Source organism: Myripristis murdjan, chromosome 16, assembly GCF_902150065.1.
Source record: "Myripristis murdjan chromosome 16, fMyrMur1.1, whole genome shotgun sequence".
NCBI classification, from domain to species: Eukaryota; Metazoa; Chordata; class Actinopteri; order Holocentriformes; family Holocentridae; genus Myripristis; species Myripristis murdjan.
In genome coordinates this window covers 29,687,373-29,713,595 of record NC_043995.1, presented here as the reverse complement: position 1 = coordinate 29,713,595, position 26,223 = coordinate 29,687,373, and the positions used below count along the sequence as shown (strand labels likewise).

The window sequence follows — 26,223 nt, the reverse complement described above, 5'->3', positions numbered from 1 at the left end:
CCTGGTTTTCATAGACCACTGAAAGCGTTCCAAGAATAGGAACAGCCTATCTCGACAGACCGCCTTGCTTTCTGTGGTTTTTGGCCGTATCTGATGCTTCTGTATTAGGTACAAAATGAGTTTGCCAAGTTTTCCCGTTGTTTTTTTTGTTTTTTTTTCCTCTTACTCAAATTCTGCAGTAAATTTATTCATTTATCCTCACAATACCCAGCGTGCTTTCTACCTGCAAGACCAGGGCTTAAGTGTTTGCGTTCATTATGAGAGTTTCGTTCTGGGAGCACATCCACGCCGCCCCGGCCAGCCTCACGGAGCAACTGTACTTTTCCCTCTGATGGCGGGGGAGACGGATGCGGCGAGAGATTGATCCTCATGGCTCGGACATCAGTCAGGCTGACAAATGGCAGCCCCAAAAACTTGGAAGGCCATTAGCAAACCAAGGCGGGAGTGAAGCCGCGCCAAGCACCGCTGATTTCCATGAGCCTCCTTTCCAAAACACAAGGCCATGCCAGGCCGCAGCACGGCGGTGGGTGTGAGCACCACCCCGAGCCCCTTCTGGCCCTCGCTGCACCCTTTCATTCACCCGACATGTTGACATAGGGACCGGCCCCGCTCGTTAATGAACGGATCCTGAGAGGAACATGGCCCGTCTTTTAATTTCACCGTCGTCGGTGACTCATGCAATTTAGCAAAAAGGCTCTGTGGGAGTTGAACACCAGCGCTTTGACTGGCATGATGTGTTTACCGCCCGGTGTTTACAGCGGTGCTTTGTCGACGGTGATGTCACGATTCACGCTGGAACGCGGACAAAGTCAAGCAGAGTTTTTTGGAACAAGGCCTCCCAACACCCACAGCTGCTAAATTAAACCGTCTGTGAGGCCTCAGCTCTTACACTCTGTGGTTTACAACATTTTCTCTCTCTCTCTCTCTCTCTCTCTTTCTCTGAGCGGCTCTCCTCCTCTCGCTGGACGCCGACCAAATTTCGGATGATTTGATTTGGAATCTGAATTCTAGCTGCACAGACGGAGCAAAACTCTCTTTCGAGCTCCTCCTGCAGCTCTAGGTGAGAGGTGAGCGAGTCAGCCGGCCTCCTCGGAGAAGAAAAAAGTGTTTTTCTGGACATCGGCAAGCGCTGTGTTTTTCTTTTGTGTGTGTCTTTGTTTTAGCAGCTGCTTTTGTAAAGGAAAGGAAATATCTTTTTTTTTTTTTTTTTTTTTTTGTTCAAACAGAAATAAGAGTCCGTTGGAAGGGAGGGAGGAGGGAGAGAGAAACATTAGCTTATCTAAACGCAACGCCGGAGCTCTGGAATGGGATCAGCGCCGTCGTTACTGTAAAATAACATCGGATACCACGGGGACGCTCAACGAGACGCTTAAAATCAAGTCTGATTTTTGGAACCTTACCTCATTTTTTTTTTTTTTTTACTTTACTTTTCAAGACAAAGTGAAAAGTGGATGGATGCCACGTCAATACCGGGAGGGGGAAACCTGATCGTTTTAAGCACATGTTTTATTTAACATCGCAGTTGGTTGCAGTCACTTCAGCGATGATGGGATATTAAATCCAGACATAACAGGTCTCGTACGCCTGCCAAGCGCTCGCCTGACAGCCGGGAGCTTGGGCGCACAACACACAGGTATGGGGAAGTGCACAAAAAAAAAACAAAAAAAACAAATCTTGGGCCTAATTTGTGCAATTACTGAGATTTCACAACTTATTTCGAAACAGCGGCGTGGCTGCAGCAGGCCGCACTGCAAAAACTCAAAATCTTACCAAGATTATTCATATATATATATATATTTATATATATATATATATATATATATATATATATATATATATATATATATATACTGTTTTGCGTCAAATCTGAGTGCCAGAGGTGGTGGTGGTTTGGAGAAATTTCGTATCCAAAATCCCATGTCACTTTGGCACAAAATACACATTTGTCTCAACATTCCTTTGCAGTAACAATGACCATGACATCACTTGGTGCAAGTCGCCCTGGGTGCAACTGTTTCTTTGTTTTAATCGTTTTGCATTTGTGATCTCCAATGTGTGAGATTGGGTCCTTTTTGGCCTAGTGGTGGCACTGCACTGCAAAAATGCAAAATCTTACCAAGATTATTTGTCTTCTTTCAAGTCAAAAATGTCTTATTCCTAGTCAAAATATCTCATTTCACTTAAAATAAGACATGAACACCTCAGAAGTAAATTGTTGTCTCGTTTCAAGTGAAAATTTGCTTGTTTCATTGGCAAAATTTGTTTCTTGTTTCTAGCTAATTTTCACTTATTTCAAGTGAATTTTCACTTGAAACAAGTGAAAATTGTCTAAAAACAAGTTACTTCTGAGGTGATCATGTCTTATTTTAAGTGTAATGAGATATTTTGACTAGAAATAAGACATTTTTGACTTGAAATAAGACAAATAATCTTGGTAAGATTTTTTGGTTTTGCAGTGCGGCCCGCTGCAGCCACGTCGCTGTTTCGAAATAAGTTGTGAAATCTCAGTAATTGCACAAATTAGGCCCAAGATTTGTTTTTTGTGCAGTGCGGTAAACAAACCAGACGGAGGAATTTGTTTCATCCCAGCGCCGCAGAAACGTCACACCGCTCAACTCGTTTTCTAGATTTTTTCTCTTTCTCTTCTTGTGTGTGTCTCTCTCTGTGTTTGTGTGTGTGTGTGTGTGTGTTTTGGAAACTCTTGCGTTTGACACCGGCTTGACACACAGATAGGAGAGAATGCCACTCTACAGGAAATGTCATGAATACACACGGAGGCCGCGTGAGGAATGCCGCCGCGCTGCTCCTCCTCAGACGGACGCCGTTTGATGATGACTGATAACGTCGAGCACCCGAAGCCAAACGCCTGAAAGCAAAGCGGCTGCTTGTGAATAAAAACGCTTTGTGATACGCGTTTCACTTTAGTTTTGTTTTGTTTGTTTCACCTCGGCGCTGAATAAAGACCGCGGCACCGAAGATGGCTGTTGAGTAAGTAATTATTTATAGCTGCCGTTTTTTTATTTCTTCACTTTAGCAGAACATTATGTTCACTCTCCACCAGCCGTATACCTCCTCATGAGTTAATCAGCGATTAACCTTTGGCGTTAATTTCTTTCTTTCTTTCTTTTTTTTTTTTTCACTGATGATTGCAAAAGAAGGAGAGGCTTCATATGGAAAATAACAGCCATCGCTCGAGGTCGTGTATGTACACAATCTTCAAAGTATGGTTTCACGCTGTAACCAAAGTGAGGAATGTAAGTGCACATGGCCCGGGGCGGCGTGGCAGCCCCTGAGCTCACATGGGGGGGGGGTTTGACTCCACTGAACGTGTTTTTTCAAAGTAAAATATAATGATATCATTTTCTTATGTAAAAAGCGGCCTCTGTGATTTCACCTCGCTGGCTGCAGGGCATTTTTTTGCCACTCTTGATGAGTTTGTCAACAGTGTGCTCTGCTACTTTTGCAAATAAAGGCTTCATCTATCTGTCACTGCTGGTGTCACACAGCTGCTGCATTCAAATCGGAGGCGAACTTTGACCTGACCACAACAAAAATTTGAGATTGTGCCCTTAGAGTCGTCCTGTCGTTTCTTTACATAATCTCAAAAGTAATAAAGTTTTCCCCTCAGAGAGCAGCCGTCTCGCTGTGGAGTGAGTGCCCATGTGTGGTTGCCTGTCGAAGGGGATTTTCAGACGATATGAGATTTCATCTGCCATCCTGATGCCTTGTTTACTGAAGGACTGCGCGCACCGGGAAGCAGGCGAGCGGGATCTTCAGAGTGTGGCTGTCGAGAAAAGGGAAAGCGTTGACAAGGCAACGGGAGCTCATTATCTCGTCGTCTATGCTGGTCCACGGCGCTCCATTGATGGGTGCCAGAGGAGAGCGTGGAGGGGGACAGATGAGGTTGCACCCTACATTTCACAAACGACATTAGTGCAGGGGAAATAACGCGTCCGCGGAAATGACACGTCTGCACTCTAATCCCGGATTACCTGTCGACTCTGTTGTCTTTCGACGTGCGTCTGTGTGTCGCACGTCCCTCCAGCAGATAAGATAAGAGCGGCTGGCTCGGCCCCGGCCGTGTTAGATCTGCCGTGTCAGGCTGCGGCATGTCTGCGGCGGGACGGGAAGGCCACCTGGCCGCCCGAACCACCGCCACCCGCTCCCGTCTCACCCCCACTGCCCGGGGGAGGAACCGTGGTGTTGGTCCAGGTGAGCGAGGGGCGGTCTGGGCAGAAGGAAGACTGTGATTGGCTGTTCACACCAGGACTGTGCAGTATGGACGAAATTATCACCACATCTTTGACTGAAATCCTTGACGATATTAATAGGAATGATTATTGGTGCTTTCGTAAGATATTTACACACAAACAAACATTAGTAATGCGGATACACTGCAAAAACGCAAAATCTTACCAAGATTATTTGTCTTATTTCAAGTCAAAAATGTCTTATTCCAAGTCAAAATATCTCATTACACTTAAAATAAGACATGATCACCTCAGAAGTAACTTGTTTTTAGACAATTTTCACTTGTTTCAAGTGAAAATTCACTTGAAACAAGTGAAAATTTGCTTGTTTCATTGGTTTCATTGAAAATTAGCTAGAAACAAGAAACAAATTTTGCCAATGAAACAAACAAATTTTCACTTGAAACATTGAAAATTGTCTAAAAACAATTTACTTCTGAGGTGATCATGTCTTATTTTAAGTGTAATGAGATATTTTGACTAGGAATAAGACATTTTTGACTTGAAAAAAGAAATAATCTCGGTAAGATTTTGCGTTTTTGCAGTGTATCGGCGCTTTCGTAAGATATTTACACACAAACAAACATTAGTAATGAGGATATGATGGCCAAGCAGGTGGAGGCAAATAACAGAAACGCTTAACTGTCTGAATTCAGAAAATTGCATCCTTTTGCTGTAATGCAGCCTTTAAAACCAGGAAGAAAACATATCATCATATCATATCATTTGTCATATGAGGATGCTGCGATGTACTAAATCCCAGATGATATTTAGTCTCGTACCATATTGATGTATTAATATGCCACCCAGCCCTAGTTCACGCCGCAAGCCTTCATACCAAATTATGCAGCGTGAAAATAACAAAGATGTCACATCTGTTTTTGTTTCAAACGTCTTTTGCTTCCTTCTGCCTTCACCGGATTCTGAACGAAGCTCCCCCGACTTTTTTTTTTTTTTTTTTTTTTTTTTTTTTTTTGGTTGATCGTCTCGCTGACGTCAAACGTTCAGAGCCGCCGGTGCCGAAAGTATGACAGTCGTCTCAGCAGAATGATGTAAGATTTACATATCGTCATGGCAACCCGAGCACATTTCAATCGGAGAATCCAAACGCGCGAGTCTCATGTAGGTCACACGCCTCAGGTTTCACCGCCGCTTTCCTCGGATCCATATGGTCCACGTTAGGATTTGGGGAAAGGTGACAGATGCGTGGAGCTTTTTGTTCTCTGACTAAAAAAAACGTCAGATCCCGACGTGCAGAACTGGAAGCTCTCAGCCGCGGCGTGAAGGGAAGCCCTCGGCCCCCGCGGCTCCGGCCCGGTCAGATTACAGCCCGCAGGAGCCGGGGGAACAGAAACCTCCCCAAGAAAGCCCAGACTTGTGTCTTTGTTCAGTCCTCATCCTCAGCCTTGTATTTCTCGAGTATAACAACTTCTATTTTGAGCGTGTGCGACTTGTTTACATTTCTGTCTCTCAGCGGTGCGGCTTGCTTTGCAGGATGTATTTCTCTGGTGATGTTTACCGAGGGGCACGTCTTGTGTGTGCAGGAATTGCGGGGGGGGGGGGGGGGGAGAGAGGGATTTCATGTTTTTGCCTGTTCATTATTTGCATGATTTCGGTCGGGAGCACAGTGGCAGCCGGCTGAAATTTTTAGTCGCATTTAGTCGGCGCAAAGCACACAGTGATTATACATCCAGATTTAAACGCCGTGTTGACTCCTTCAAGAGGGTTTGCTCTTCCCCGTGTGTATCGAGCATACACGTCCATATGCACGCAGCAAATCCTCTGTCTTGAGAGACTTAAACCTGCAGAAGTTGATTGGTGAGGTTCTTTAGGCTGTGCAGCGTGCAAAGCCTGACCTTCTACCTCAAAGACTGGCAGAGAAAAAGGAAGATAACAAGTGTTTTTTTTTTTTTTTTACTCGTGCATGTCAAACTTATATTTCAATGCGTGCACATCACGTTTTATCTCGAGAGCTGCAATCGTACAAGTAGAAAATTATAGTCGTTGACGCTCTAACAAATGACAAGGAGCGCGATAATGTTCACAACATGACTTTTGACTGCTGGCTTCAAAGTCTGGGGAAAAAAAAAAAAAAACCTCAAGATGATAACGTACATCTTTATCACCTGGCTGACGTTTTTATATTCCACGTTGTAGCTTCCCAAAGTCTGACGACGGATCACATTTTTCCAAATTTATCCTCCGGGTCAAGCATTTATTGGTTTGTGCAATTATCAGGGCTGATATTCATAACGTTTCCAATAAAAGTATCGCAGTTTTGAATAATATAATGGATGATGTGAACGGTAATTGCGCATTGTTTTGATGCAGCCGCCGGTAAAAGCGACAAGGGCAGCGTTTTATAGTGGAGAACAGACATCTGTTAATTCACAGGTTCAAAGGTGCGCATTTTCACATTTACTGAAAAATGTTTATTGGCCACAAATAAATATTAGTTATCGGTGCCTGGGATTAAAGTGGTGTTGAAAACCTCCTCGTCATTATGAAGAAGCTCTGATTGCGTAGGTTGTGCTGAAGCTGCACATGAGAACCTGTTTGCGTGCCTTGCCTAAGGGCTCCTCAGCAGTGATACTTGAAGTAAAAAAAAAACGATGTTAAGTGCTGAGTGTCTCCACGCCGATGCCACTTCTTTGCATCGCTGCTGTTCCTCTGTCAGCGCGCATGTTTACATTTGACATTTTCCAATTTAGCTGTCAAAGTGACTGGACGGAGACAAACAAATACAACCGACCGACAAAGCCCCGAATACACACACACACACACACACACACACACACACAGATATTCTTGGACAAACAGTGTGTGCAACAAAGAATTTCAATAAAGCAAGTGAGATCTGAAAAGACGTTCATACATCCAAAGTGATGCGTCACTCACAGTGGGAGGGAGACAATTGCTTTAATTGTGAAGAGGGTGGGTGACAAGATATGAAAGCAATGCCACTCTTCTCTCTATCTCGCTCTCTTTCTCTGTCTCACACACACACTTACACACTGACACACTCGCATAAAAGCACGCAGAAATGCATTTATGCCCACAGAGGAGCGTATTTGTATGCATGCCCGTGTATAAATATGTGCTTTCTGGAGGGTTCTGGGAGAGCGGCTGAGGGGAGGAAGACGCTCTTCAGGATAATGTGCTCTTTAATAAAGACACAGGTTGGCAGATTGGGAGTGTCAGTGGATGTGGCATGCAGCCTCTCCAGGTGATTTATGAGCACGCCGCTACTCTATTACATTACGGGCCCCGGCTCTGCTCACAAAGGGTGATAAGAGCGGCCCACCCCCGTCGGAGAGACTGCAGGTACATGCGTTTTGTTTCGGTGGAATATCGCCGCTTTTTGATAAAGGAATTAAGTATGAGAGCGATCTAATCACGTTCTCTGTGCTGCAGTTTGTAGCTCATCTATTAGGTTAGCGTTTGTGCTTTTGTCCTTCAGGGTGTGCTGAGTACGTTCAAGGAAAGACGAATTGTTTACGTCTTCATTGAATTTCAAATTATAAACCTCTGTTTAATGTGTAAACAGCATTATGCATTGCTTTTACCTGCATGTAGGAACCCAGCAAAAAGCGTTTTTTTTTTAGTTTTACCTCTGGAGGATTGCCTCCATTTATTCAGGAACAGATTCTCACCAGAACAATTTAGACAAACACCATTACACCTCAGAGCCGTGCTGCAAAAAAAAAAAAAAAAAAAAATAGGGGGGGAAAAAAAAATGCAAGTGTGCAGTTTCTCCTCCTCTGCGCCGGTGTTTGTGTGTTTGCTGCGGGAGTGAGGCGAGAGGCCGGCACGGTGAGGTCAGGGTTCGCACCGCAGCGCGCCGCAGCCGAAAGGCCAGTTGTCAACTGCCAGCGGAGGGAAAAACAACGGGGCATCAGCCAGAGCGGCTTGGATAAAGGACGAGTCAGGGTCGCTTTCAATTAGCGCAGCATGTCATCACTGCAGTGAGCCACAGGGGCTGGGAGGAGGAGGAGGAGGAGGAGGAGGAGGAGGCGAGGGGGGGCAGCCATGGGCACAGGAAAGGAGAAAAAGGAGAGGGAGCAGAGCTGGAGGAGAGAGGAGAGCAGAGGAGGGGGGGCAGGTGCAGAAGGAGAAACAGATCTTACTTCTGAAGGAGGAAATTGGCACGCACAGTTTTTTTTTGTTTTTTTTTTCCCACAACTGTTAAAACACAGCTCTGCAGATTTAATGCATAAAATGTTGCATTGTCACACTCGCTTTGCCTCTGCGTCTGTGTTTCCGTATTACAGCCTAAACGGACCTGATGAATCAAGACTGTAGCACTCTGGTTGGATGTTAAATGTCCCGGTGCTGTATTCATGTCAAGTGGATGGTTTAAAGCCGTCAGAGCACCGTTACTGAAATTAACTTGACTTCCTTTACCTCGCGCACTTTGGAGTTTGTTTTACAGCACGGTGAACTCTTGCAGCACCGACCACAAAACTGAAAAATCTCCCAAGTCCGTGTCCTGCCACGGCATTTTGAGAGTTGTGGTAACCCAGTGGAGCTCTGTGATGGAAATCATTGGTTTTCTTTGTTTTATTTGACATGAATGTGCCGTTACTACACCAGAGCAGAGGTTATTCTCTGTGGGTGCCGGAGGTCCACGATGTCGGGGCCTTTTGCCAAAACCCAAGCTCCCAAGTCGTCGGCTATTTACCAGATCACAGCTGAGGGCATGACATTTTCAAATTGGAAGCTCACATCTCCTGTTTTTCCATGTGACATGAATGCAGCAAAAGAGCTTCGATGTGATTTTTCTTGTTCTTTTTTTTTTTTTTTTTTTTTTTCAGACTTTTTGGACACACAGCTCCACAGTGGGAGATTGTTTTTTTTTTTTTTTTCCTCCTCCCTTTTTTGTGTCCCTGATCACAATCCTAAAAGCATCAAAAGGTCGACAGGATCTCTCGACAGCCTCTGAGCGCTGGACGAGTGTGTCGGCTGTTGGCCGTACGCGGCGTCCCGGGGGGGGACGCGCCGGGCAGATGCCAGCCGCCGCGGTCCAACACGCCGCCATCTTTAGCCATTTTGTAGCTGGTGTGGAAGAGCACAGCAGAGACTAACTTGGTGAGATAACGCGGTGGACAGATTCAGGACTGCCTGTGAGCAGGATGACAGAGCAGAATAATTAATAGGTCTAATATTCCACTTCATCCTGACGGCCCCCGAAGAGCTCATTTGTGACAAGAAAGCTTAACGACCGCTCTCGCTGTCGAAAATACTGATAAGGACCGTTCTCCTTGTGATTCATGTCATGAGACCGAGGACCAAAAAAAGGCAGGCCTGGCGTTGGAGAAGCCCCTCTGTAGAGTGCATCACTGGCAGCCCGGCTCCCATTACTGATGGCATCATTATGTCAGAGTCGGGAGATGGATATGGACGACAGACTGCATTGCGGCATAATAAGCTTTTCTTGTAATTTTACAGATCGGGCCCAATTGTGCCTCTCTAAAATAAATCGCTTTCGCCCCAAAGTTTTGCGATTGCACTAAATGTACCGTTGCGTTACTGGGAATCTTGTCCCCGAGGTTGGCGTGAAGCAGCAGAGCAGGATATGACTCGCCGTGGTCTGTCGGAGAGAGATGCAGCTCCCTGTTTGGAAGGCATTATCCCATCGGAAGTGCGAGGCTATTTCTGTTTAGTGTGGGTGTGTGTGTGTGTGTGTGTGTGCGGCCGTACCGGCGTGCAACACGGCAATTAGACCTGCGCTCGGAAACTCACGCACGCACGCCTGCTTAGCCACTTGTTGTCAGTAGTAACACGGCTCGGTGGGAAGCGCTGCAGCTTTATGGGTTTTTAAAGCGGGTGCCAGTATCTTTGGACCGAAGCTGATGAGACTTGGTGCTTTTAACATAAATTTTACCCCAAAGCAGGATGGGAAAGCCTCCGAAACCGCATTTAGACCACGAGACACTAAAGATTTCCTTTGAAGTGGAGGATGGTAATATATCATATCAATAATTACTGGAATTAATTCAGGTGAAGGCTTCCCGCGGGCCAGGGGGTTTTCAGACATTTTTTCCATGTTTCGAATCCTTTCATTAAGCCACCGGTCCCCATTTGACCTTGGCGTGAAGAGACATTTTGGTTTGTGTTAAGTATTAAATTGTCCAAATGTCATACTTTTAATACTGAGAAATGGACTCAAAGTGGTGAGATTAAAACCTAATTTCAGAATAATCACTGATGTGCATTTGTTGTTGTTTAGCAAAAGTTTCCTGTGAATTAAATTATAGTGAAAATTAAATTTTGCCTAAGGACCCCTTGGAAGCCCTTCAAGGACCCTCAGAGGTCCCCGGATGCCACTTTAACAACCCCTGCCAAAGACAACCCGTTGAATAATGATAAATGTATGTATTTAAACAATCTGTGTCATAATGGAGATGGATTACACGGACTGGCTGATGTTTGATTTTTAATTATATCAGTTAGGTGTTTTCTGGCAAATATCAGCTTGATATATTGACAAACCAATATATCAACGTGACGAGAGCTGATGCATTAATCTGCATGATGTGTGACCACTGCAGAAGCAGCCGGCGACGCTTAAAGGTCAACAGGAATGGGACCGTGTGCAAGAAAAGATGTTGATGAATATATATTTCCTCATTCATTTAGCAGCTTCACCTTGAGAAGTTCCTGTTTTTCCCCTCAGACTCAAATCTGTGTGCCGCCGCTTTGATGTGCTTTATTAGCTTTATCTCCAAAGGACGGCGGGGAGATTAAGTGGAACTCAATCTCCACACACACACCTCTGCTCCCTTTTGCAAAATGGCTCTGTTGAACAACGCTATCATCGCGCACGTTACACTAAATCTGGAGATCGGGCCTTATCATGTCATGCGTTCCAGATAGCGACAGCTAACAAGACACATCTGCGGTTATTGGAGGAGGAAATGGTCTCAAATGAAAACAGCAAATAACATCATTGTTCCTCGGTGAATGCTGTTGTCGATGCATTTAGCTTGTTTTCTTTTGGTATTCACATGTGGATTGTAGGGTTGCGCCTGCAGAGACTCAAATCAATTTCTTCCACATTTTTGTAAAGTACTTTTGATTGAATTCCTTTGTATTACTCTTAAAAAGACACAGGCTACTCTTTACCAAATTGCACATTTATCGGAGAAAAGAAATAAGTACTCCTTATCTATAGAGCTTTTTTTCTTTTTGTTTTTTGCTGCAGCCTGCTTTACCCGGTGGACATTTTTCAGCAGGCCAGGCCTCTCTGCCCCAGCAGTTGTCAAGCCTGTAGTCTATTACACTCTCCTCCTTTTTAAAAGACGGCAATTAATCTAATTAGTAATCAATCAGCCGTTGGGCCTCCCGCCTCCTCTGTGCTAATGGAGGATATGACAGGCCTGGACCTTGCATTATTAATACCTCCATTCCAGGAGCCTGGGGCCCCCCCAGTGCCTGCGGCCAGGGGCCATTGATCACCACCACAGCCCAGCGAGCAATGCAAGACCTACTGGGAAATATCTGGAGGGGAAACGATGTAAGAGATAGAGAGGGAGTGGAGATTGCGGGTGCGAAATGAATCTGTTTGAAAGACTTGAGGCGATTTTTGGCGAGGGCAGAAATACACCAAATTCGCTCCGGGAGGGCCGAGCGGGGGCAAGAACGTGGAGATGAAGATGTCGAGCCGGTGGTGTTTGGCGTCTGCGGGGAGGCTGGAGGAGGTGTGCGCGGCAGATGAGGGATTGCGAGTGGCGTTAATGGGAATTTTGTGCTCCGAAAAGCTCATTTGGTTAATGGGGCTCACCTCAAAACTATTATGGCAGGATAAGGGGGCCTCTCTGTGGGACTATTCAGGAAAATGAGATTAGAAATTATAGAACGCCACTTAAACTGGGCCACAATGATGTGCGGCTGTGCGGCGATGAAACAATCACCGCTACATTATCCTTCATCTCCCAGGCGTTATATGAGCACCCGGCCTAATAGCCCCGGTGGTTGAGGTTACAGAGCTTGATAACAGCCCCACCAGCTGAACTCATTCACTAAAATCGATATTGCGAGCTACAGAGAGAAAACAGCCGAGCAAAACAACAGAACCCCTTCGCTCACGGCTAGCTGTTAGCCTCTGCATCCGGCAGACACAAGCCGCACTGTGTGGCCTTTAACCGAATCTGCTGATCCTAATTCAGCCGGCCTCTGTGCCACCGCCTGCTAATCACTGCACTTACCCGGCAGACATGTGGTTGTTTTTGAGAACAGGCTGTTGACAACATAGTGGGCTTTTCTTATGTAAAAATTGCTTTTGCTTGTACGGATGTTGTTTTTTTTATGAGGCTGATAGCGATGTGCAGTATCTTCCCACCCATAATGGCCAATACATGCTTTCTAATAATTATAATAAAAATACAGGTATGAAACACGTGAAGCTTTTCACACAGGGCTGCCTTAATTTAATGAAATTATTAAATAAACTGCTTTGTTTTTATTAAGTTGCTACTTGAAAAGTTGTATTAACTGACTAGTATAATACAAGGATACAAGGAAGTTTATTTGTCATTATACAACAGATAGATAGATGGATAGATAGACAGATACTTTATTCATCCCACAGGAAATTCGCAGTTTTTCAGCAGTATCCACAGATTACAGATTAAATAAATCAATTAAAAAAAAAAAAGATTAAAAAAAAAATAAATAAAGAATAAGATCTAAGTACAACAGAATAAGATCTGAGTACAACAGAATAAGATCTGAGTACAACCCAGTGTGCAAAAAGCAATGTGCAACAAAAAAAAACAGAAAAAAACGTGTGCATGGGTGTATAAAATGTGCATAGAGGTAGGTCAGTGTGCAAATTTAGAAGAAATATACAGTATACACATGATAAATAGCAGGAACAGGTTGTGTAGTGAAATTAAAATGTGGTGTCCTCTTGATTGATTCATTGATTGATTGTGTAGAAAATAGAATTTATAATTATAATATCGACAGTAAAAATAATATTGGTCCAATGTGATTTTGCTTGGTACAGCTGGATGTGTTGGTCTGTCCCTGGTGGCCTGCTGTGCTCCTAAATATGGGAGTGGAAGCGAGTGGTGACAGGCTGCATCTAATGGAGCATAGCGGTGTTTTAATGTTTTTAGAGGTGACATCACTCACTGGACTCCAGCAGGCCATTTCCCACGACTGAGAGCCGGTGTCATTTGGCACGGCGGCTCTAACCTTTCCGCCGAGCGGCCGTGCACCCTGACCGCGGCCCGGCCCGCCCACCGCCCCCACACTTCCCTCCACACCGCACAGGTTCAGTCACCACCAAGCCGCGGTGCCAAGGCGCCCACACGGCTCTAATTAATGTGCGGAGGGCCGGGGCTGTTAAGCGTTTCCAGGCCTGCGCCGGCTTCACGAGGAGGCCACGAGGGGAGTCAGCGCCGGCGTGGAGCTCACAACAGCTGCAGTCAGCTGACTCATTCAGGAGGGATTGGCGAAGCAATGCGGCTCATCTGCTCTGCTGTGCAAGTGAGCCGGTGAGCTGGACATGCTTTATCCACGGCTGAGGATGTGAGGGATCACTCTGCGGTCACAGCCCACCTCTGCCCCCTCACCGTCTGCCGCCATTTGAGCAGTGTGTGTCTTAGGTGAAAACCTCTGTGCATATGTGTGTGTGTGTGTGTGTGGTGGGAGTAAGCCTTGTGTCAGGAAATCCATTGACCACTTGCCATTAGTCATCACAGCTCATAAGAAGCAAACTGTGTGTGTGTGTGTGTGTGTGTGTGTGTTTGGGGGATGAGGGGCTGCTGAACCTGCAAGAATGGATTGTGTGGAATTTCATTTGTCATGTGTTCTCATCAGTGTGAACGTTTTTTTTTTTTTTTTTTTTTTTTCTTTCTTGGGGGAGGCTGGTTAAAGGATGACAGTGCAGTCGGCGAGGTGAGCTCATGATGAAGTGGCGCTGGTTTAACCCCCTGATGTGCGACATAAGTGAGCCTCCTGAGAGCAGAGAGGCCGGCTGGAGGGGGATGAAGAAAGTTTCCGAAAAGTCCAAAAAGGTTGTAGTTACTAATAAACAAAATAAGGAGGCAGGACTGTTCTTCTTTGCTGCAAACAACCTGAGGTCGAGCTGCGCTACAGAACAATGCCTCCGTATTGTTGGTTATAAAAACAGTTTTTGGGTGAAGTGCCCACGCTAGTTAGCGTGAGCGTAGGCATGTTAAGCCACTAGGTGTATTCGGTCTGCAGGAAGGCTGCTGACTGGGCATATAGGCATGAAACGTCTGTGGGTGGAGGTCTGGATAAACATGAACTTGGGTGTCTCTGTGTTTGCAGTCGATATACATGTACTTGCACACACACTTTCACATGCCTATGGAACTGTACCTCTACTGTCAGTGTGCTAACGCTGTTAGATGCAAGTCCATTTTTTAAACTCATAAAAAAAAGTGTAAAATCAAACAAAACATTTCTATTAGCATGGTGCTATTCAAACATAAATATTTAACGTTGTAGCATCAGCTGTGATTTTAAAGGAGGAGAGAGGATTGCACTGCAAAAAGTCAGAATCTTACCGAGATTATTTGTCTTATTTCTAGTAAAAATGTCTTATTTCTAGTCAAAATATCTCATTACACTTAAAATAAGACATGATCACCTCAGAAATAAGTGTAATGAGATATTTTGACTAGAAATAAGACATTTTTACTTGAAATAAGACAAATAATCTCGGTAGGATTTTGACTTTTTGCAGTGTGCAGTGGAGTCGAACGTCGTGCCGGAGTCTCGAGGTTCCTCGGCTCCCCTCCCGCCGGCGCCATCTCGAGCCCCCAGCTCAGGCCGGCCCGGCACATCTGGCTCTATTTACGGCCTCTCCGCTTGTGTTAGCCGTGATGTTATGACAGGCGAGCGGCTGAGGAGATTACGCTAAGAGGACACAGAGCCCCGTCTCCATGTTCTTCCTCAGTCATGGGTCAGCGGCCCCGTTTAACCGAAAGGGAAAAAACAGCCCGAGGTTATTCAGCAGCGTGTTCGCCGTGCAGCTGTTCCCCTCTTGTTGTGATCCGCACTCATGTTCTCTTTGTTTGCTCTCACAGGAAGTTTGTTGGAGATTGCTGAACTTTTTGGAGGGAGCGCCTTGAAGGGGGTTTTGCAACCGCCCCCCCACCCCTCCCCCCGCCACTCCATCTTCAAACCCTGCTTCCTGTGTGCACACACACACACACTTACACACACGCAGCTGAGGTCGTCTGTTGAAGGAAGTGGGAGGAGCTGCAGCTCTCAGGTGGACCGTTGGACACAGCAAAACCTGACTGTAAGTTATTCTAATGTCTTTTTGTGTAATTCCTGAATTCCTGTTTTCCCCCGGGAGCGCTGTTCTGCAGCTTCCACCTCCTCGTGGAGAGGAAAAAGCGAAAAAATGAGAAAAAAAAAAATTCCATTAGGAATCAATAGAGCATCTCCAAACACTGTCAGATTGCTGCTGGTATTTGTGGGTGATAAAGACGAGTCCAATAATCCATTTTTACAATACTCTCCGAGAACGCTCACACTCATGATGCCAGTATCTGTGCTAAAAAAAAAAAAGAAAAGGAAAGTGGTGCCTTATTTGACAAATAGCACAAGACTTTGAACAGATCCAGCACTCTGTTTTAAAGTAGCTTACATAATACTCACGCCAGTTTGCATAAAATCCACAGTCGCGGTTTAAACCCTCGTACAAACTTGCACTCAGACTCACATTAAGTCTTGCATTTCACCGCATTTCACCAAATCATGCACCGGGGGACTTCAGATGATCATGTGCATCATTTGCACATCAGTGTCATTTTGCTTTAGCTTCTGAGAGGCGGAGACGTTGTGTGTCAGCAAAACAGCTCATTCAGAAACTCCTTTTTTGTATTTCCTTTTTTTTGCTCCCTTATATCAGAAGAATTATCAGTAGTTCCTTAGAGGGAAAATCTAAAAAGACATTTAAGATTTTTTTGTGAACAAATTACTGCATTTTGCACAGCTTACTTTTTCTTTTCTATTCCGTTGTCGATGATTCATTCTTTTGTCATCGCGTCAAATGTGTCAAATGGGTCAAATGGGTCATTTAGTAATATGACAAAACAAGTCTGAAATCGTGTACTTTTTTTTTGTTTTGCCATAAATACCTCCTCAGTTGAGTTTCCTAAATATTGTATTTTGTGCGACTCTGTAGAAGAACGCTCCTCCCGGCGCTGCGGGTCATCCAGGTGAATCAAGTGAACGACGCCACGTCACATTTTCTGCCCTGTAATTTCAAGTTCATGCCCCGTGCGGCTCAAATTGGCCACAGTAATGGATGATTGTGGTGAGAGATCTGTGTGCCTGTTAATGGCCTTTCTCTATTACACCCATAGCTGATTGTGTAAGCCTGCATTGGTCAGGATTTTGAAGTGCTTTTCCAAAGTGGTAGAAAGGCTCTTGAGAGCTTTCAATCAAAGCTTTTCCCAAACCACCCAGGTAGACCAATAAACACTTTGAAATGCTTTATGTAACAAAACACTGTTGTTTTCTGGGTCTAGCAGGGGTTCTGTCCCTCCGAGACCTCATTTGCAGCGATTTGACGGTACGAGGGCTCGCGTTGGGACACCTCTCTATTCATACCCCTTTTCAAAGCGCCACCATTGTGCTGTGATCCCTCTTTTGGCCGGCCGTGTGTATATGTGCCATGTGGGACCATTGTGCCGCATTGTGTGTCAGTCAAAGTGAATACAAGCCCACCACTCGCATTGCTGTCCGGTGACAGCGGGGGAACAAAACGCCAGAGTTTGGCGTTGAAGGTCGCGTCGAGAGAAAACACCGCGGCGAGGTGCCGGGTCGGGTCGTGAGGGCGCCGCCACGGACCGACGTGTCCTGCCCGTCGTTATTGATGACACAAAGACGTTTATCAAGGGGAGGCAAATGGGGAAAGAATAGTGGTCGGGGCAGCTTCGTAGGCGTGAAACACGATCAGACTGCTGAGCTGAATAAAGGTATTGTCACGCCAAAAACCGAGAGAGAGAGAGAGACTGGCATTGCTTTCATATCTTGTCACCCACTCGCTCGACAATATCGGCATTGTCTGCTTCCCACCATGAGTGAAATACTGTGTTGGATGTATGAACTCTCTGCGCATATCTCACATGCCTTTCTGAAATACTTTGTTGTGTGCCACACCAGTTCAGGAGAATCAGAAAGTTGCTGTGTGGAAACCCAACCCTCTGTCCTAATTTGCACAGCTTGGCAGGCAGATGCACGGAGCCAAACATCTCCCGTCTGTGCCGAGCCCGCTCGCCATCAGCCAGGGCTTTTATACTGCCGTTTATTAGAATTAAAAGGCGGTTGACACCCACCCGATTGAACTTTTTTGTCAGCTCTCAATTATGCATTAACCCCACCCTGCACCCCCACCACCTCTCTGCAGGAAGCTAGTTAAAGCACCTGTCTTTCCAGCGACCAGAGTAAGGAAACATTAATCCAAACAGTGCCACACTGAGAACACAGCTGCTCAGGTTCTCATGGTTTTTTTAAGATTTTTTTTTTTTTTTTTTTTTTTTTTTTTTTTTAACATTTCTCCCTTGACTTGAAAATTCACCAAACAGAGAGAAAGTGATGTTGCAGGTAGGGCTGGGCAACATGGACAAAATCAGATACCACCATTATCTTTGTACAAATACCTCTATCAATATTGTGACACTCTGTTGTAGGGAGGACATTCACGAGATATTTACACATTTACAGGTTTCTGATGAAGTCATTAGTAATGTGGTTATGATGATCAAACAGGAAGAGACACATAATTGACCAGCCAGCGAGAACAGTTCAGAGAGGTGTGTCCCTTTACTGGAATGCAGCCTTTAAAGCGACAGCCTAGCTTGTGTCATGATATCACGATTTCCCAAAATCCCAGACGATATCTAGATAGATAGATAGATAGATATCTAGATAGATAGATAGATAGATAGATATTAACTTTATTAATCCCTGCAGGGAAATTGCAGTGCATAAAACAGCCACACATAACACAATAAAGACAGTAAAACCACATTAAAAACAGTCTAAAATAAATAAGTAAAATAAATAAAATACAATGAAGTAAAATACAATGAAGACCACAGAGGATGAGGCACTGTAGGCAGTCGGTAAGGCAGTGACTAAATAAAACTAACTAAAACTATCTTTTTAGAGCAGAGTTGAAGATTTTCTTTGCCGCTCTGTAAGGCAGCGGGGCTGGATCAGTCTGTGGATCAGGTTAGGGATCGGTCTGTGGATCAATCTGTGGATCAGTCTGTGGATCAGTCTGTGGATCAATCTGTGGATCAGTCTGTGGATCAGTCTGTGGATCAATCTGTGGATCGGTCTGTGGATCAGTCTGTGGATCAATCTGTGGATCAGTCTGTGGATCAGTCTGTGGATCAATCTGTGGATCGGTCTGTGGATCGGTCTGTGGATCGGTCTGTGGATCGGTCTGTGGATCAGTCTGCGGCTCAGGTTGCTCTTTTGCATGTTTATTATGTCATGGAGGGGGTGGCAGGGGTTGTCCATGATGGTCAATATTTTGGACAGTTGTCTCTCTGCCACCAAATCCTCCAGTGAAACCAGCTTTGAGCCAATTATGTTTCCAGCTGTTTTGATGAGTTTATTCAGTCTCTTGGAGTCTTTTGCAGTGGTGCCGCTGCCCCCACACACAACAGCAAAGAAAATGACACTGGCAACAACGGACTGGTAAAAAATGTGGAGCATTTTAGATAGATAGATAGATTTTTTTGTCATTGCACAATCATATACGTATAATAATGCAATGAAATTAGGGCTCAGTCCTTTCGGTGCAGGGGAGAATAAAAAGCATCGTGCATTCTGCTAGTTGAAAAGCCAAGTCCAGTAATAGATGGCTGCAGCCATGTCTCTGATATCAGAAAAAAAAAAAATGCAACAGTCACAGAAACACTTGTTGGATGTGCAAGCACAGTTCGTCATCCCGTGTTCGCCATGGACCTGGCGCTGGAAAATGCTGGGAGGCGGCGGCCCAAGGGTTTTCCTTTCAGCCGTGTCAACGCGCCGGCCCTGCAGCCTCGACGTCCTCCGGAATGTCCTGGCAGTGACGAAAGTCCGGTGAAATTGGCATCCCGCAGCGCAATCTCAAGCTCAAAAGGTCCTGATAACTGTTGTTTCCTTTGCTTGTTTACGTTTCCTCCTGGACTTGTCACTGGGAAGAACTATCCGCGGAGACCCCGGTGTTCTAACGGCGTCCTCCGGAATGTCCTGGTAGCGATGAAAGTCCGGCGAAATTGGTACCTCGCAGCACAATCCCAAGCTCAAAAGGTGCTGACGACTGTACGCGTACATTGCCCAACATAAGGTGGTGTTTTAAACTAAAAACACAACCGTTCACACATGCAAAAACATATAATACGGCACCGAGAGTGGAGAGCTGTAGCCGCTGCGTCTATGCGCGCCGCCATGACAACCACCATTGAATTTTGTGGCAGACATTAAAATACCTGAGCCGGCTCATCCCTTTCTTGTGAATGGCAAGAAAAAATGGTATTTGTAGAAGCTGACCGACTCCACATCACAGCCCCTGATGCAGACTGGATCAGGTGGGCTCCATTTCTTCCGGAAGTCTACTGCCATTTCTTTTGTCTTGTCCACATTTAACTGGAGGTGGTTTCTCGCACACCAGTCAACAAACGGTCCACCAGGCGCCCCAGTCTGACATCACGATCTCAACACAATATTGACGTGTCACACAGCCCTAGCTGCACACTGAACATTTTATCAGATACTGCTTTTTTTTTCCCCATGCACACAATACCAAAATGAAACTGGAGCCACACTGTGCTGATGATGCTCTGACACTTGGTCGTCTCTGACTGTTTTTTTTTTTTTTTTGACTAGTTTTTGGAGAAAAGAGAGTTTTCAGTCTTCAGTCTTCAGCACTGTCCTCCACAGTTCTCCAGTTAATTAATCCAATTAACTGCGCATCTGCCAGTTCCACAAGGACAGAGAAGTCTGAGTGACGATTCGACTCGTCGACTTTCAGGCGGCGGCCCTACATGCCGGGCTTTTCGTCTCGTCTTTTTTGACAGATTTTTACACCTGAGATGTGTCGCCACGTCGTTTTGTACAGCTGACCAGCCTCGGATAATTGTACTTGTGATTTCCACAGAAACATAAAAGCAAACGTTCGGTAACCGCTCAGGTGTTTCACCTGGTAACCAAAGCAGACTGCAGAAACGTCCGATCATCGTAACTTCAACACAAGGAATTCTGGGGGTTAAAGTTTTGTACTCCTTGATTGAAGTAACTTAAATGTATATTTTGTGGATTTTTTTTTGCCAGCTTTAATTTCTTCAGGACAGTGTGTCTGGAAAATTGGTTCCATTTACCTGACGCTGTGTCTGAGCCCAGCCGATTACGATGTCATGGTCGGTGGAGCATGGGGCGAAGGCGGCGGCAGCCGGGGGAAACCGTAAAAAATAAATGGCTGTTTCTCGTCTGTGTTAAAAGGGAGAAGACGAAACATTGGCTTGTTTTGTAGAGGAGCTGAGCTCATGTCAGGCAGGCGTCTCTGAAGAAACACCTTTCCTCTGGTTTTCGGGCTTTGTTTTTGTCTGTCATCGGAGTTTGAGCGTTCAATTTGAAGCCGGACGCCATAAAAGTTTAATGCTCCACGCGGCGGCACTGAGCAGTAAACACAGAGCAGACAGTGTGAAGTGTGGAAAAAAAACAAAAAAAATTCCTTCTGCCAATGCCTTTCTTGTATTTAATCTTTAGTTTGTTGGCTACATTGATCTCAAAGTGTTTTTTTTTTTTTTTTTGTGCGCTGTTTTTCCGATCACAGATATTTGCCCGCACTAGTTTGAGTCTGACTGCAGCCGGCAGTCGTTTTCAGGAAGAAACACATCATCCGCCGCAGAAAGAAGTCGGATGTTCTGACTCTCCGGCTCACCTCTACCTGACACTGACATAATCTACTTGCGTCTGGCGGGTGGCTGGGTGCTGGTTTCAGACCGCGGGCGTGCAGCGAGCTCCTCCGCCACCTGAGCGCCCTCGTCTTCGCCCTCCGCGCTGAACTTTAGTTGCCCTCTCTGCTCCTCGCTCCTGGGGATCCAGTGTTTGGCGGTGCCCTTATTTTCTCCTCCCTTCCTTCCCTTCCTTTTCTTCTCCCGTCTTTTCTTCCCGGAGTCGTCTCTCTCTCCTCGCTCGATGTTAAATGAGGGCACGGCCACACTTGGATGTGCTGTGACAAATTGGCACAGAGGAGGCAGATGGTGACGGGGAGGAGACCGCTTGTCACGCCATTTGCGGCGGTGACATGAATTGATCTCGGTGCCGCAGAGCAGCCGCACATACTCCGCTTGTGTAATCCTGACTCGCGTACCCCCCCATGCACACACACTCGCGTACACACCAGTGAACTCTGACACACATGCCACCCTACACCGGCTTTCCCTCCCCATTAGTATCAATGATGTGTGCAGCGGAGGCGCTCACAAACTGTCAGAGCCTCTCCGCTCGGCTCCGCTCGGGGGAGAGGTGAGGGGATGCTGAGGGATTTTGACAGAGAGACAGAGCTCAGACTAATGGTGGGCCGGTGGGACTCGACGTAGAGGAGCATCCTATAGAGGCGCATGCTGCATGGTACATGTCAGGAACCAGGCTGTGCTATTTACAGAGCTGCCATCCTCACAGTGTTTACCCATGAGGCTCTGCCACAGCTTGATTAAAATCCTCGTGGGTATTTTTCACTCTAACATGACTGCTGGTAAGATCATAGCTTATCTGCCATGCAGGGCTGCTGCTGCTCATTAGGCTCTGTCCTGCCTGGGGATGTGAAAAGTTCCCCGATCGGGTGTTTTTTTTTTAAAGCTGCGAAAGGCGAGGTTTTCATATTAAGATACACCCTTCTTGGCGGCCTACATCTCAAAGTGGAAGAACATCTCGCACACACACACACACACACACACACACACATACGTCCAACTGAGGCTGTCTCCATTTGCCCTATTTGCCCAAATTAAATTCTGCTGTTGGGAACGGTCACTTCTTCTGCACCCACAGGAAGTCATGAATCAAAAGCGAAAGAGCGAAATCCATCGCCGTCTCCGTCCACAGAAAGCTGGACTCACCGGCGTTAGTCTGTCACTCGTGTCCCCTCGGTGTCATTCGGTGTAAAGCACCGCAGACCAGCCGGCAGGGGCGGATCTAGACAAATATTCATGGGGTGGCAAGAGGGTGGCATGGAGACTTTAAGGGGTGGCAGAAATATTTATGCTGATTTAATACCAAACGATCACAAATATCAGTATTTGCTTGGAAAACCCCCAAATGAGGATATTTTAACTCAAAAACATTCTATTATTGTGGTACATGAGTAAAGCATTGAATAGAAAACCAAAAGGTGGCATTAGAAATATTTATTTATTTATTTAAATAGTGGAAGTGTCATCTTTTGCTGCATTTACTTGCACTCGGACATTTGAGTCTCGTAACAGCGAGTTTCCGAACAGCCACAATTAAAAAATGAATAAATAAATTGTCTGAAATTGGGGTGGCAACTAGGGTGGCAAGGCATTTTTCTAGGGTGGCAGCTGCCACCCCCTAGAACCGCCTATGCCGGCCGGCTTGATGAACAGCGCGAGCAGCCGGCGTGCAGTTTAATGATGTATCCACTCAAAACAGTGGGGGGCAGTACGGCGTCTAAACAGGCCCACAAAATCACAGAAGCAGACAAGAGGAAGCCACCAGATATAAACAACAAGATTTATTATGCTAATGAGTGCCCACTTGTCGGGCGTTAAGTTGCAAAAGGAACACAAATAAGCGACTATTTGTGCTCGTTTTATTACTTTATGCGTGACAAGCATAATGAATCTCTTTCGCTTACATCCAGCGGCTTCCTGTTGCTTGCCTCTGCAGTTTAGTGGTGTAAAATTACATGATTTCTTTGTATTGAAGTTACATTTTTTTTTTTTTTTTTTTTTTTTTCAATCAGCCACCTCTTGCTGCCACTTGGAGCAGCCGCCACACAGAGTTGCCCAGCGCCACTTTGGGGGTGAGGAAAAAAAATCACAAATTGCCCGGCGCAGCAGGCTGAAGCGTTTGTCTAACAGCAGATTAGAAAGTTCTCCCAACCCCCGGCACAGACTTCAAATCAGTTTTCGGCTTTAATAGATCAGATTTTCCTTTCATTAGAAGCCGTGTGAGCGCGGTGGGCGGGAGGACGGTGTAATTGCTGGCTTTAGCTCGCCTCACCTGGAACGTGACAGGATCGCTTTCCCACGGTGCGTTAATATTCAGTGAACTCACGAGCGGTAAGCTGGGGATATCGATCGGCAGATGTGATGCATCCTCCAGGACGCCCCCCCCCCCCCCCCCCCCCCCCCCTCCGTCTTCCTAACCGGCAGCTGTGGACTCCTCCGAGTGGGAGTGGAGATGGAGATGCTCTCCCGGCACCTCACGCCGCTGAAACTCCGGGAAGATGCATGGAGTCGAAAAAACAAAACGGAAAGTGTTTCCAAACGGCCGACCCCCCCCACCCGCCCGCCATTCGCAGCTTCTTCTTCTTCTTCTCGGAGAGCAATGAGGAGAATGATTTTGTTACTGATCTCCGAGCTGATATCCAGCAGCAGTGTGATGAGCTTAATAACCAGCGAACTGTATTGACTGCTCCTGTGAAACCTGCCTCTCAGCATAATGTTTGGACTTCACAGGAGTTTTCTGCTGAGTTCCGTGTTTATCAGCGGCTAATAATCCTCACACGGGAAAGTTAAAATGATGCAACTTCTCAGGGCTGGTTAAAGTAGCCAGCACAGAGGAGAAGAAGAAGAAGGAAGGAAAAAAAAAAAAAAAAACAAGGCTGAACCTCACACAGCATGGAGTGTTTTATGGGATGTCCACACACTATTAGACACTTGAAGATGTTGGAGAGGAGCCAGTTTGTTAAGGGAACACACAGAAATAACGTACACACACAGACGGCCAGCAAGCTGCAGGAGAAAAACAGCACTCCCTTTGTGATAACAGCTCTTCCACTGTCAGCACAAACAATCTGCAGGCCTCACTCCCCCATAACTAGGACTAGTGTTTTCATTTGCCATATTCACAGAGAGAGAGAAAAAAACCTCCCAGAACATAGAGTGCAAAACGAAATCTGCAGCTGAGCATGTTTAAATAAATCATCTCGCTGTAATGGGAAAGAAACGCCTGTGAAAGTGCAGAACAGCTTCCACGATGTCAGCCCGCCACGCCGCCTAAACGGAGGATAAAGCCGTCGGCGTCGAGGGAGGGGGGCGCGGGTGTCATGTGGGTCGTGTGTTTCCCCTCCTCCTCCCCCCTGATGGTTTCGTCACGCTCTCAGGTTTTAAAACGTTTAGCTAATTCGGGATAACGAGGGCGAGCCCGCCTGGAAGTCGAGGTGAAAGTCAAGAAGCCCTCCGATGCCGTCTCGAGGCTGTTTAGAGTTGCAATGCAAATGAGCGAGGGGTCAACAGTTGAATATATTTTTGTCTTAAACAACACGGTGAGGTCACGGGAAATATTGCATCTATTTTAGAGTTTGTCTGGAATTAAACTTAATTTATGGTAATTTTCCATGCTATTGAATAATGTTTACTTTCAGGGCAAAACCCAAATTAATTCAATTATCATGAAGTTCATATTTGCCCATTAAAGTTCTGTCACTTTTACCCTTCAGAATAACTCCTGAGCAAATTAAAATTGATCGAGCCGGACAGTTGGCCGGTTTCCAGAAAGCTGCTTGAGATTGAATAGAATCTCCATTTTTAGCTTTTGGCTGTTTGCACTTGTCATCTTGACATTGCCAAGGTGAAATGGTGTTTTTTTTTTTCTGACATAATTGGTGGTGGACTCTGATCTCCTCTTTGTTGTTGTTGTAATCTGAAAAGAGCGGCCTGCGTGTCGTACGCCGCGTCGAATTATCGCCGTTTCCACCGCGGGGGCCGAGCCAGGTGCTCGATCTGAGCTCCGGAGAATCCTGCTCCTTTTCCGCTGTGCGAGGCCGCGAGGAGCCTTATCCAGGAACAATTTGAGTGAGGCTGAAAAGGACAATTTCATCGAATGATAGGAAGACTTGAGGGTTTGATTCCTCTAAGTGCACTCTGTATTCAGCCTGAGAGAGGAAATAGTCTTGTAGACGGTATCAGGAACCAGCCAGCTCAAATGGATTAGAAAGCCACACAGTTATGAAGTGAACTTTTCCTTTTTTATTTATTTATTTCCTGCCAGACAGCAGTAGATTGTAGCGATCTCGGGCCTGGCTCTAACCAAAAGGCTCAGAGAATAAGAGACATATCAGCTCGAGCAAGCTTCAAAGCTCCGGGCTTTGAGGACAGAATGTGCTCCGTCATTGAGAGCGCTGATTAAAAAGCCTTTGTGTCACGGTCGGGGCAGCGGTAGCATATGGCCGCCGAGCTTAAGCACAGAGGGAAGACACCTGCAGAGCCAAATCAGCCAGAGAGGCAAGGAAATGAAATGACCGAGATTAAAGCGAATCTCCAAACGGCCGGTTCCCGTGCCTGAAAAATGCCTCGTTCCTGAACGGCGCCGGTTGTCGTTTGTAAATGTGACACGGTGGAGCGCGGTCAGTGGAGCTGCGTTTGCCAGCTCTTTTTTTTTTTTTTTTTTTTTTAAAATTGGCATTCAGCTCATCAATAAAGGATGCTATTTGTCCAGTTTCTAAGAATACACTTAAAGCCGATCGCCCAGTGAGATGAATTTAATTCTTTAGTCAGACATTACTTCACCAAACGCTGCACGGCATAATAAATTGGCACAAGACAAAATGATTTTTTTTGGTTTTGCGTTGTAGCTACACCAGCACCCGGGTTGGAGATGCCAGTGTTCTTTGACTGACACATAATATTGCCAAAGGGAAGGGGCAGTGTTTTTCCCCCACACTCACAAAAGGCACCTCCTCCTTTATGAGGCATCAGTTGCTAGTTTGAGTTTTATGACTCCTAGCGCCCAGGGGTCG

General features: G+C 45.9%; 1 protein-coding gene across 4 annotated transcripts in view; it reads left to right on the top strand.

Moving 5' to 3' along the window:
• sema6cb (semaphorin 6Cb) overlaps nt 1–26,223 on the top strand; it is a 183,779-nt gene that overhangs the window by 46,721 nt on the left and 110,835 nt on the right. For 3 of the 4 annotated variants that reach the window (XM_030071594.1, XM_030071593.1, XM_030071591.1), the window contains exon 3: nt 15,314–15,531. The gene's annotated coding sequence lies outside the window, so the exon portion shown is untranslated. Of the gene's footprint in view, nt 1–2,931; nt 2,989–15,313; nt 15,532–26,223 lie in introns of those variants that run through there. The other variant, XM_030071592.1, reaches the window with a different exon arrangement.